This window comes from Schistocerca nitens, chromosome 9 (genome assembly GCF_023898315.1).
Source record: "Schistocerca nitens isolate TAMUIC-IGC-003100 chromosome 9, iqSchNite1.1, whole genome shotgun sequence".
NCBI lineage: Eukaryota > Metazoa > Arthropoda > Insecta > Orthoptera > Acrididae > Schistocerca > Schistocerca nitens.
The window spans coordinates 308,050,185-308,063,477 of NC_064622.1; positions in this window are offsets into that span (position 1 = coordinate 308,050,185).

Consider the following 13,293-nt stretch of genomic DNA (forward strand, 5'->3'; position numbering starts at 1 on the left):
TATTATATTACATGGCGAGAACACCTATTGTAGGGCCGTCCTCCAATGTTGCCACGACCAGAGAACAGTACGTCTGCAGGTAAGATTTTTTCGATCTGCCAATAGGGAAGTGATAACACATGCGACAGTTAACTCCACGAAACTCTTCTCCGCTTCGACTTCAACAATATAATTCGTACACGTTACTGTCTCTCGCAACTATATCAATCCTCATAAAGTTTTATCTATAGCTCTCCCAAAATTTTTGACGTGACATTATTTAATATTCAGTGGACGCAGTTACCCATCTCCGAGTAAACGCGAGGAGTGTTCTCAATATTCTTTTATCCAATCAGTATATCATTCCGAGCAGGTCATTTTTCTCATAATAATTCATTCTTTTCCATTAGGGAATTTCACTCGCGTAGAAAACAGTAGTGCTTTGTTTCCGCAAGCTTCGTGCTGAGGAGAATTTCAATTAAACTGAGATCTCCACATATACGCCATTTCAGTTTATCGTACTGCGTAAGCGTAAGGAACAGTTCATTTCTTATATAAATCATTCATTTAAATTGCCTGAGCAATCGGAAGAAAAAACAATTGTTGTTATTATGGCGAAGTAATACTTTTAAACTAAGTTTTCCTGGAATCTGTACACTAACGCCATTCATTTACAGTGAAATCATGGACTCCAACAGAAAAAAAAATACTTCGAGAAATATTCAGAAAAAAACAGCATGGAGGTGACAGTAAATATCCACCTTCGGATCGTGAAGAAGAAGATTTAAGCCTTTTAATCCCTAAGCTAAGAGCTCAGACTGTTGCTTAGGTTCAAATGGTTCAAATGGCTCTGAGCACTATTGGACTTAACGTCTGAGGTCATCAGTCCCCTAGAACTTAGAACTACTTAAACCTAACTAACCTAAGGACACCACACACATGCATGCCCGAGGCAGGATTCGAACCTGCGACCGCAGCGGTCTCGCGGTTCCAGACTGTAGCGCTTAGAACCGCACGGCCACTCCGGCCGGCTGTTGCTTAGGCAAATTTAAATCACAACCATAGAAATCCCTTATTACGAAAGTGTGCTCCAAAGCCTTACAGTAAATTGGAGTATTGAGTAGTTTTCCTTGTTTTCGAGGTGATTCCAGCCATTTTTATCAGACAAAAATAACAGTCCATTGGGTAGAGCGTTGGTCCCTCCAAATCACGAGAGCAGCGAAGAACTTACGGAGCGATCCTTTTAAGCAGACTGTCGGAAGTGTAGTACCTGGCGAACCGTCTACGTGCGGCGGATTGTTCTTGCCAGTAACCTTACACACGATACAAGGTTCGTAGCAGTAATTTATAACTTTCCATTTTTACGATTTCAAAGCTATCTCTCCACATATACAGAACTAACTTAGCACCAGCTGCCTTGCTCGAGTATACTGTATAATATGCACAGATTTTTTTTCTTTACTCCAATTTTTAGTGATCCACAAATTACAACACCTTCTATAATTTTCACGCTAGCTAAGGCCATAGAACAATGGTCTTTTTCGAATATACATCTGACCAAACAGCGATTTTGGAAACTGGAGTCCAAGGTTTTCGTTAATCATCACTTCTGCGTTCCTGTGGTGATATTTCCATAGGAACTTTCATGCCCTGACATGTGTTTTTTTGTATCTAATCAAAAAGTAAAATATCATTTTCCACAGATTTAGCTTCAAAAATTTTTAAATACACACATAAAAAAAGTTTTCCATCTTCCCGGTTCCCAGAACTGCTGAAGACAGACGTTCACTGTAGATATTGTATAACAGACACAGTCTTTTTGACTGTTCAGAGATGTCACTAGACCAGTCCAAAGATGTAAACAACCATGCATGAGCAGGGCCTTTAGACCGAGGTGATCCGACAGGCGATCAGTTCCAGTCATTCCACCAGGAAAGAGGTACACGGATCTTGTTGACTGTAGTTCAACCACGCCTATACGGTCAATATCGCGATTCGATCGCGTCCGCATTCTTACATTGCGCCAGGAAGGGCTCTCAACAAGGGAAGTGTCGATGCATCTCGGAGTGAACCAAAGCGATGTTTTCGGACATGGAGGATATGCAGAGAGACAGGAACTGTCGATGACATGCGTCACTCAGGCCGCCCAAGGGCTACTACTGCAGTGGATGACCGATACCCACGGATTATGGCTCGGAGGAACCCTGACAGCAACGCCACCATGTTGAATAATGCTTTTCGTGTAGCCACAGGACTTCGTGTTACGGCTCAAACTGTTCGAAATACGCTGCATGATGCGCAATTTCACTTCCGATATCCTTGGCGAAGTCCATCTTTGCAACCACGACACTATGCAGCGCGATACAGATGGGCCCGACAACATTCCGAATGGACCGCTCAGGATCGGCATCACGTTCTCTTCACCGATGAGTGTCGAATATGCCTTCAAGCAGACAATCGTCGGAGATGAGTTTGGAGGCAACCCGGTCAGGCTGAACGCCTTAGACGCACTGTTCAGCGAGTTCAGCAAAGTGGAGCTTCCCTGCTGTTGTGGGGTGGCATCATGTGGGGCCGACGTACGCTGCTGGAGGTCATGAAAGGCGCCGTAGCGGCTCTATGATACGTGAATGCGACCGACAGTGCACCATATTGGCGAGGCATTCGTCTTCATGGACGACAATTCGCGCCCCCATCGTGCACATCTTGTGAATGACTTCCATCAGGATAGCGATATCGCTCGACCAGAGTGGCAGCAAGTTCTCCAGACATGACCCTATCGAACATGCCTAGGATAGATTGAAAAGGTCTGTTTACGGACGACATGACCCATCAACCACTCTGAGGAATCTACGCCAAAGCGCCGTTGAGAAGTGGGACAATCTGAAGTTTTGGATAGTATGCCACGACGGAATACAGGCATGCATCAATGCAAGAGGACGTGCTACTGGTTATCAGAGGTACTGGTGTGTACATAAATCTGAACAACTTCCTCTGAATGTCTCGCTTTGTGGTGGTACAACATGCAATGTGTGATTGTTTTTCATGAGCAATAAAAAGGGCGGAAATAATGTTTATGTTGATCTCTATTCCAATTTTCTGTACAGGTTCCGGAACTCTCGGAACCGAGTTGATGAAAAACTTTTTTTGATGCGTATATCACAAAACATTTTCTTAAAAAATTTCACCCCCTGTTTCAGGTCCTAAGGGATTGATTTTTCAAAAAAAGTGAAACATGTATTTTTTTTAATTTCTCTTAAAGAAGACAAATGTAAATTTTTATATATTCAGCTTTTAAAAAGTTTTCTTAATGAAATAGTTTCATACAGCTGTTCATCCAACATTGCACTCCCTTAGGGGTTGATTTTCAAAAAATATTGCCACGCATTTTTTTCTTTCTAACTGGTAAGTTTAATACCAGTTTTCATAGACGTAGTTTTAAAAACGCTTCCGTAATGAGATATTTTCATAGAACATTTCACCCCCATTTCAACCCTTTAGTTTGATGTAGCTTTAAAAACACTTAAGCAGTTTTTTAGTAATGATTTATTTTCAAAAAACGTTTCACCCACTATTTCACATCAATTTCCATAAATGCTGCTGCACATATTTCTTTATTTCTAACCGATAAACCAAATACCAACTTTCCTTAATAGCAAAAAATTATCGAAAAACTTCTTTTCCCCTATTTAACCCCCCTTAGGGGTGAAATTTCTAGAAATCGCTATTTAAACGACGCCTACAGTATAGGATAAACACCCTCTGCAAATTTCAAGATTCTACACTTAATAGTTTGGACTGAGCGAAGATGAGTCGCCGCGAGAAGTGTCTACATCTACATCTACATTTATACTCCGCAAGCCACCCAACGGTGTGTGGCGGAGGGCACTTTACGTGCCACTGTCATTACCTCCCTTTCCTGTTCCAGCCGCGTATGGTTCGCGGGAAGAACGACAGTCTGAAAGCCTCCGTGCGCGCTCTAATCTCTCTAATTTTACATTCGTGATCTCCTCGGGAGGTATAAGTAGGGGGAAGCAATATATTCGATACCTCATCCAGAAACGCACCCTCTCGAAACCTGGACAGCGAGCTACACCGCGATGCAGAGCGCCTCTCTTGCAGAGTCTGCCACTTGAGTTTGCTAAACATCTCCGTAACGCTATCACGCTTACCAAATAACCCTGTGACGAAACGCGCCGCTCTTCTTTGGATCTTCTCTACCTCCTCCGTCAACCCGATCTGGTACGGATCCCACACTGATGAGCAATACTCAAGTATAGGTCGAACGAGTGTTTTGTAAGCCACCTCCTTTGTTGATGGACTACATTTTCTAAGCACTCTCCCAATGAATCTCAACCTGATACCCGCCTTAGCAACAATTAATTTTATATGATAATTCCACTTCAAATCGTTCCGCACGCATACTCCCAGATATTTTACAGAAGTAACTGCTACCAGTGTTTGTTCCGCTATCATATAATCATACAATAAAGGATGCTTCTTTCTATGTATTCGCAATACATTACATTTGTCTATGTTAAGGGACAGTTGCCACTCCCTGCACCAAGTGCCTATCCGCTGCAGATCTTCCTGCATTTCGCTACAATTTTCTAATGCTGCAACTTCTCTGTATACTACAGCATCATCCGCAAAAAGCCGCATGGAATTTGCGACACTATCTACTAGGTCATTTATATATATTGTGAAAAGCAATGGTCCCATAACACTCCCCTGTGGCACGCCAGAGGTTACTTTAACGTCTGTAGACGTCTCTCCATTGATAACAACATGCTGTGTTCTGTTTGCTAAAAACTCTTCAATGCAGCCACACAGCTGGTCTGATATTCCGTAGACTCTTACTTTGTTTATCAGGCGACAGTGCGGAACTGTATCGAACGCCTTCCGGAAGTCAAGAAAAATAGCATCTACCTGGGAGCCTGTATCTAATATTTTCTTGGTCTCATGAACAAATAAAGCGAGTTGGGTCACACACGATCGCTGTTTCCGGAATCCATGTTGATTCCTACATAGTAGATTCTGGGTTTCCAAACACGACATGATACTCGAGCAAAAAACGTTTTCTAAAATTCTACAACAGATCGACGTCAGAGATATAGGTCAATAGTTTTGCGCATCTGCTCGACGACTCTTCTTGAAGACTGGGGCTACCTGTGCTCTTTTCCAATCATTTGGAACCCTCCGTTCCTCTAGAGACTTGCGGTACACGGCTGTTAGAAGGGGGGCAAGTTCTTTCGCGTACTCTGTGTAGAATCGAATTGGTATCCCGTCAGGTCCAGTGGACTTTCCTCTGTTGACTGATTCCAGTTGCTTTTCTATGTCAGCCATTTTTTCGTTTGTGCGAGGATTTAGAGAAGGAACTGCAGTGCTGTCTTCCTCTGTGAAACAGCTTTGGAAAAAGGTGTTTAGTGTTTTAGCTTTACGCGTGTTATCCTCTGTTTCAATGCCATCATCATCCCGGAGTGTCTGGATATGCTGTTTCGAGCCACTTACTGATTTAACGTAAGACCAGAACTTCCTAGGATTTTCTGTCAAGTCGGTACATAGAATTTTACTTTCGAATTCACTGAACGATTCACGCATAGCCCTCCTTACGCTAACTTTGACATCGTTTAGCTTCTGTTTGTCTGAGAGGTATTGGCTGCGCTTAAACTTGGAGTGAAGCTCTCTTTGCTTTCGCAGTAGTTTCCTAACTTTGTTGTTGTACCACGGTGGGTTTTTCTCGTCCCTCACAGTTTTACTCGCCACGTACCTGTCTAAAACGCATTTTACGATTGCCTTGAACTTTTTCCATAAACACTCAACATTGTCAGTGTAGGAACAGAAATTTTCGTTTTGATCTGTTAGGTAGTCTGAAATCTGCCTTCTATTACTCTTGCTAAACAGATAAACCTTCCTTCCTTTTTTTATATTCCTATTAACTTCCATATTCACGGATGCTGCAACGGCCTTATGATAACTGATTCCCTGTTCTGCACATACAGAGTCGAAAAGTTCGGGTCTGTTTGTTATCAGTAGGTCCAAGATGTTATCTCCACGTGTCGGTTCTCTGTTTAATTGCTCGAGGTAATTTTCGGATAGTGCACTCAGTATAATGTCACTCGATGCTCTGTCCCTACCACCCGTCCTAAACATCTGAGTGTCCCAGTCTATATCTGGTAAATTGAAATCTCCACCTAAGACTATAACATGCTGAGAAAATTTATGTGAAATGTATTCCAAATTTTCTCTCAGTTGTTCTGCCACTAATGCTGCTGAGTCGTGAGGTCGGTAAAAGGAGCCAATTATTAACCTAGCTCGGTTGTTGAGTGTAACCTCCACCCATAATAATTCACAGGAACTATCCACTTCTACTTCACTACATGATAAACTACTACTAACAGCGACGAACACTCCACCACCGGTTGCATGCAATCTATCCTTTCTAAACACCGTCTGTACCTTTGTAAAAATTTCGGCAGAATTTATCTCTGGCTTCAGCCAGCTTTCCGTACCTATAACTATTTCAGCTTCGGTGCTTTCTATCAGCGCTTGAAGTTCCGGTACTTTACCAACGCAGCTTCGACAGTTGACAATTACAATACCGATTGCTGCTTGGTCCCCGCATGTCCTGACTTTGCCCCGCACCCGTTGAGGCTGTTGCCCTTTCGGTACTTGCCCAAGGATATCTAACCTAAAAAACCGCCCAGCCCACGCCACACAACCCCTGCCACCCGTGTAGCCGCTTGTTGCGTGTAGTGGACTCCTGACCTATCCAGCGGAACCCGAAACCCCACCACCCTATGGCGCAAGTCGAGGAATCTGCAGCCCACATAGTCGCAGAACTGTCTCAGCCTCTGATTCAGACCCTCCACTCGGCTCTGTACCAAAGGTCCGCAGTCAGTCCTGTCGACGATGCTGCAGATGGCGAGCTCTGCTTTCATCCCGCTAGCGAGACTGGCAGTCTTCACCAAATCAGATAGCCGCCGGAAGCCAGAGAGGATTTCCTCCGATCCATAGGGACACACATCATTGGTGCCGACATGAGCGACCACCTGCAGATGGGTGCACCCTGTACCCTTCATGGCATCCGGAAGGACCCTTTCCACATCTGGAATGACTCCCCCCGGCATGCACACGGAGTGCACATTGGTTTTCTTCCGTTCTCTTGCTGCCATATTCCTAAGGGGCCCCATTACGCGCCTGACGTTGGAGCTCCCAACTACCAGTAAGCCCACCCTCTGCGACCGCCCGGATCTTGCAGACTGAGGGGCAACCTCTGGAACAGGACAAGCAGCCATGTCAGGCCGAAGGTCAGTATCAGCCTGAGACAGAGCCTGAAACCGGTTCGTCAGACAAACTGGAGAAGCCTTCCGTTCAGCCCTCCGGAATGTCTTTCGCCCCCTGCCACACCTTGAGACGACCTCCCACTCTACCACAGATGAGGGATCAGCCTCAATGCGGGCAGTATCCTGGGCAACCACAGTCGTAGTCCGATCAGGGGATGCGTGGGACGACCTGGCCGTCCCCGACAAACACCCATCCGGACCCCCACAGTGATGCCCACTGGCAACAGCCTCAAGCTGTGTGACCGAAGCCAACACTGCCTGAAGCTGGGAGCGAAGGGATGCCAACTCAGCCTGCATCCGAACACAGCAGTTGCAGTCCCTATCCATGTTAAAAACTGTTGTGCAAAGAGCGTCTGAACTAATCTACAGAGAGCGCAAACAAATCGACAAAATTTAAACGGTTATTAAAATACAAGATTGCCTAGTAAATGCAGTAATGCTGCTACTTGCGCACTGCTGACACACTGCTCGGCGGCGGAAGGAGACTACGCGATTTTGCACTATTCAGGTACTAAAACGCGATGCTACAACTCTCAAATACTATAATACGCCCGAAATTTATGAATTAAACAAGTACCAAAAACACGCAAAGAAATTAAGAATTAAACTATGTAACAAATGAGTGAGCTAGGAGTATACGACTTGCTGCTGCAGCTGCTTATCCAACGGCGGCAGGGAGCACACGCGGTTTGAGGTGCTGTACCACAGATTGCGTGCCCCTCCCGCCGGAGGTTCGAGTCCTCCCTCGGGCATGGGTGTGTGTGCTGTTCTTAGCATAAGTTAGTGTAAGTAGTGTGTAAGGCGATGACTTCAGCGGTTTGGTCCCCTAGAAATTAACACACATTTGAACTTTTTTTTGTTGATGACTCAGTGAGTGCGTCAGTCAGTTGGTACTTTGTCTATTATACAGAGTATTTCCGTAACAGAGTGGAAAAATTTAACAGGACGTAGAGGATGCTCCACTGAACAATTTGAGGTAGGGAACCGGGGGCTGCAGAAGTCACCTTAAGGAGGCAACAATAGTAAAATCACATTACTTTGTACTTTTTTTATTTACATTAGTTACAGTTAACTGCTAATACCATCACTGACACAATGATCGTACCATTTGTACTGTATTTACAAAACGTGCTGAAACTGACGGTCATAAACTTCAAAGCAAACATGACATCGGCGAACAAGATTCTGACGTACCCTGACAAATATCACTGGTGTGTTTCGAATCACATAACATCACAGACAGCTACAATTCTGGCAACTAATTCCATCTCCGTATCCTCTGGGGTCCCACACACGAGTGACTTTATATATCCCCATGGAAATTCATCAAGGAGTTTTGGGTCAGATGACCTCGCACACCATGGAATAGGACATCCCCTTGCAATCCAGAGACCAGGAAATATAGCACTGATATTTTTGCGGACATCCTCACTGAAGTGGGGTGGTGCACCGTCATGATGCCTGTCAGGAAATCGTGCCCTGTATAGCCTTTCAGCAGCGAGAGCATTGCAACGTACTTTCTCAAACACAAAGTGCATGTCAGTGAGTTCTGCGAAATTTTACCGGTAATGTTCCATCGTATCGTACTATACGCCTCTGAATATCATTGACTAATAAATGGGTCTATCGTTGATTCATAGCACGTTATGTCATGGGACAATGTAAATACGACACAACAGAGCCTCCTTATGGACAAGTAAAGTAAACAAAATCTGCATGGTGACTTCCTAGTAATCAGCCTCGTCGTCCTAGTTTCCTTGCAGGAAATAAAAAATGTGCATGTAAATAAAGAGCACAGTACGTGTTAACTTCTACGCACGTTACTTGTAAATAAGCTGGAAAACAGTAATGCTAGACAAAGCGGCAGACAAGTTTACTTTAATATCTCCTCAATCTGGCTTCTCAGACCCTAGGTTCTCTACCCAAAATTGTTCAGTGGAACATTCTGTATGTCCTGCCACATTTTTGCTAGCAGTTGCGGAAACACCATACAGAGATAACGAAAGGACTTTACGCCATTTATAAAGATAAGAGGAAGTTCGTCTTCTGAATTAACGCAAACTACAAACCAAAATGAATTCAGAACAACAAGCACTCACTTCCAAATATTGTCAGACCTCTCAATGCTGAGATGCAAGTGACAACTAACACATCGTGATACTACGTGTTCGAGCATGACTCATCGGCAATGCAGCCAAAACACCATGATTTCCTGAAGGTAGATTTCTGAATTGAGATTGGTATCTGGTGATTCATTGTATATACACTCCTGGAAATTGAAATAAGAACACCGTGAATTCATTGTCCCAGGAAGGGGAAACTTTATTGACATATTCCTGGGGTCAGATACATCACATGATCACACTGACAGAACCACAGGCACATAGACACAGGCAACAGAGCATGCACAATGTCGGCACTAGTACAGTGTATATCCACCTTTCGCAGCAATGCAGGCTGCTATTCTCCCATGGAGACGATCGTAGAGATGCTGGATGTAGTCCTGTGGAACGGCTTGCCATGCCATTTCCACCTGGCGCCTCAGTTGGACCAGCGTTCGTGCTGGACGTGCAGACCGCGTGAGACGACGCTTCATCCAGTCCCAAACATGCTCAATGGGGGACAGATCCGGAGATCTTGCTGGCCAGGGTAGTTGACTTACACCTTCTAGAGCACGTTGGGTGGCACGGGATACATGCGGACGTGCATTGTCCTGTTGGAACAGCAAGTTCCCTTGCCGGTCTAGGAATGGTAGAACGATGGGTTCGATGACGGTTTGGATGTACCGTGCACTATTCAGTGTCCCCTCGACGATCACCAGTGGTGTACGGCCAGTGTAGGAGATCGCTCCCCACACCATGATGCCGGGTGTTGGCCCTGTGTGCCTCGGTCGTATGCAGTCCTGATTGTGGCGCTCACCTGCACGGCGCCAAACACGCATACGACCATCATTGGCACAAAGGCAGAAGCGACTCTCATCGCTGAAGACGACACGTCTCCATTCGTCCCTCCATTCACGCCTGTCGCGACACCACTGGAGGCGGGCTGCACGATGTTGGGGCGTGAGCGGAAGACGGCCTAACGGTGTGCGGGACCGTAGCCCAGCTTCATGGAGACGGTTGCGAATGGTCCTCGCCGATACCCCAGGAGCAACAGTGTCCCTAATTTGCTGGGAAGTGGCGGTGCGGTCCCCTACGGCACTGCGTAGGATCCTACGGTCTTGGCGTGCATCCGTGCGTCGCTGCGGTCCGGTCCCAGGTCGACGGGCACGTGCGCCTTCCGCCGACCACTGGCGACAACATCGATGTACTGTGGAGACCTCACGCCCCACGTGTTGAGCAATTCGGCGGTACGTCCACCCGGCCTCCCGCATGCCCACTATACGCCCTCGCTCAAAGTCCGTCAACTGCACATACGGTTCACGTCCACGCTGTCGCGGCATGCTACCAGTGTTAAAGACTTCGGTGGAGCTCTGTATGCCACGGCAAACTGGCTGACACTGACGGCGGCGGTGCACAAATGCTGCGCAGCTAGCGCCATTCGACGGCCAACACCGCGGTTCCTGGTGTGTCCGCTGTGCCGTGCGTGTGATCATTGCTTGTACAGCCCTCTCGCAGTGTCCGGAGCAAGTATGGTGGGTCTGACACACCGGTGTCAATGTGTTCTTTTTTCCATTTCCAGGAGTGTATTTCGATTATTTTCCAACAATAAAGTCTGCAGAATCTTTAACTTACATAACCATAAGCAGTGTGTAATACTTTCAAGGATTTTGTAACATGACACAAGAAATTCAAACACGACAGCCAATACTTAATTTTGTTTTCGAATTTGGCATCCCTGACAAAGCGAAGAACTCCGTTCACATTCCTTCCAAGAGATATTTTGTGGGCCACTGTTACAGGGTGCATCAATAAGGTTACATTTTCATTGTATCTGAAAATAGCTTGTTGTCAAAAGGGGCTCAAACAGGTGAGTTTGATGTTTCCGAACTGGCACTTGATAAGACATGCCATTTAGCAAGAACCGTGTAAGTTGCTGATTCTGGGAAACGTGGATAGATGCTGACACACTGTACTTGGAATCTGCTTGAAAACGCAAGAAAGCTTAATATTCAAGCATTTAGTCGACGAGTGTGTCGCCGTGCTACCCCTGAGACGTTGAGCCAGAGTGTGCACCAACTATTTTGCCGTGATCTTACAACGACGAAAAGAGTCTGCTAGAAGGCCACGCGTAATGGTAGAAGCATCAGCCCAGAAAAAATAGTTCAGTGAGTTGTCCGAGAGTTACAGTCACTAATCTTATTATATGCTTTATACAAAAATATGCTTCTCAGCCTTCTATCAAAAAAAAAAAAGGTGACACCGTCATCAATCAAAAGAATGGTTTGAACACCACTGTGCTTAGCTAGACATGTTTACTGTTTCCTTCTTCCAACCTGTAAACTGACTTACTCAAACATTTATAAGGGGAGCTGCATTTTAACGTGGATTCCGAACCACACTGCGACTTAATATTTTTGACATTAACGAACATTATCTGAGAAGAAATAAGTTATTGGTGGCATATATATCCTAGGAATTGTCAGAGATCGAAACAGACACATTAGAGTCTGTTACTTAGCACTTTATCACTTCTGTTTATCACTAAAACACCCAGCCACAGCCAGCCGGAGTGGCCGAGCGGTTCTAGGCGCTAAAGTCTGGAACCGCACGACCGCTACGGTCGCAGGTTCGAATCCTGCCTCGGGCATGGATGTGCGTGATGTCCTTAGGTTAGTTAGGTTTACGTAGTTCTAAGTTCTAGGGGACTTACGACCTCAGAATTTAAGTCCCATAGTGCTCAGAGCCATTTGAACCATTTTGAACCGAGCCACACTACAAAAGTTTAGTTACATACATAGGAGACACATGACCGTTTACGAATTGGGATGGTTAAACGATCTCATCCATCGTTACGAAAAGGGTAACACCGTCCAGGGAAAAAGCCAAAATCTTCTTAAACGCATAAAAATTTAATGTATTGTGCAGACAAAGAATACGTTTCGCCCGACAGTGACGTGTGCCACAGCAGTAGTGAGAGGAGACTCTCATTTGTTGTTGGTTGACGTTAGGGAGCAGTGGGCGAACCAGATCATTTTCCAGGAACCACCCAATTTTACGATATCTGGAGAACTTGGAGATTGCAGTTTCTGGAAGAAATGTTAGCTAACTATGAGTTGCTATGTACTGCTATTGAAATTAGCATTTGTTTGGAAAGTGGCCATTTTTAGCATGGGAAAAGAGGGTGTAAGTAAAGGACAATGAAAGCCCTAACATTAACTTAACTAATAGGCAGTTATAAACGCTGAAAGCTTGAACATGGCTGCAGGCAGCAGTTCTAGACTGTAGTCTCCTTGAGGAAAAGGTGACAAACAGCCAAATTAGTTGCAAAAGTAAAAAGATTCATTAAAACACCTTGACTTAGGTATCGATGTCTTTAAAAAGTCTTCTTCAGAAGGATCAATAATTGACGCCGATTACGTAGTGTTGTGGAGTTACTTTAAAAATATTGCCATAAGGCTATGTTGTGATTTTATTATTACTGATATGATTTTTATCTTAGTTTTTACCTTCTGGCTACATTTTTAACATACCTCCAGAACAATATGCAACTAGCGTCAATCATCGACTCTTCTGAAGGAGACGTTTTTAAAGATGTCTAAACCTAGATCAAGGGTTTTTAATGAATCTCTTTACCACTGCGATTGATTTGGCTGTTTTTCATGAAGATTAAAAGCTATAACTAAAAATTCGAACTGAGCTATCGAAAGTGAGGACGCATCCGTGACGAATTTTACAGAATGGCAGTGAAGGTAAGAAATATTCTAAACAAGTCTACTATGGAACACATTACTGTTACATATAAGTTCGAACTTTCTGATAGCTACTGGAGGAGTACACTGAAGACAGTTCATACTTCTCGGAAGTATGAC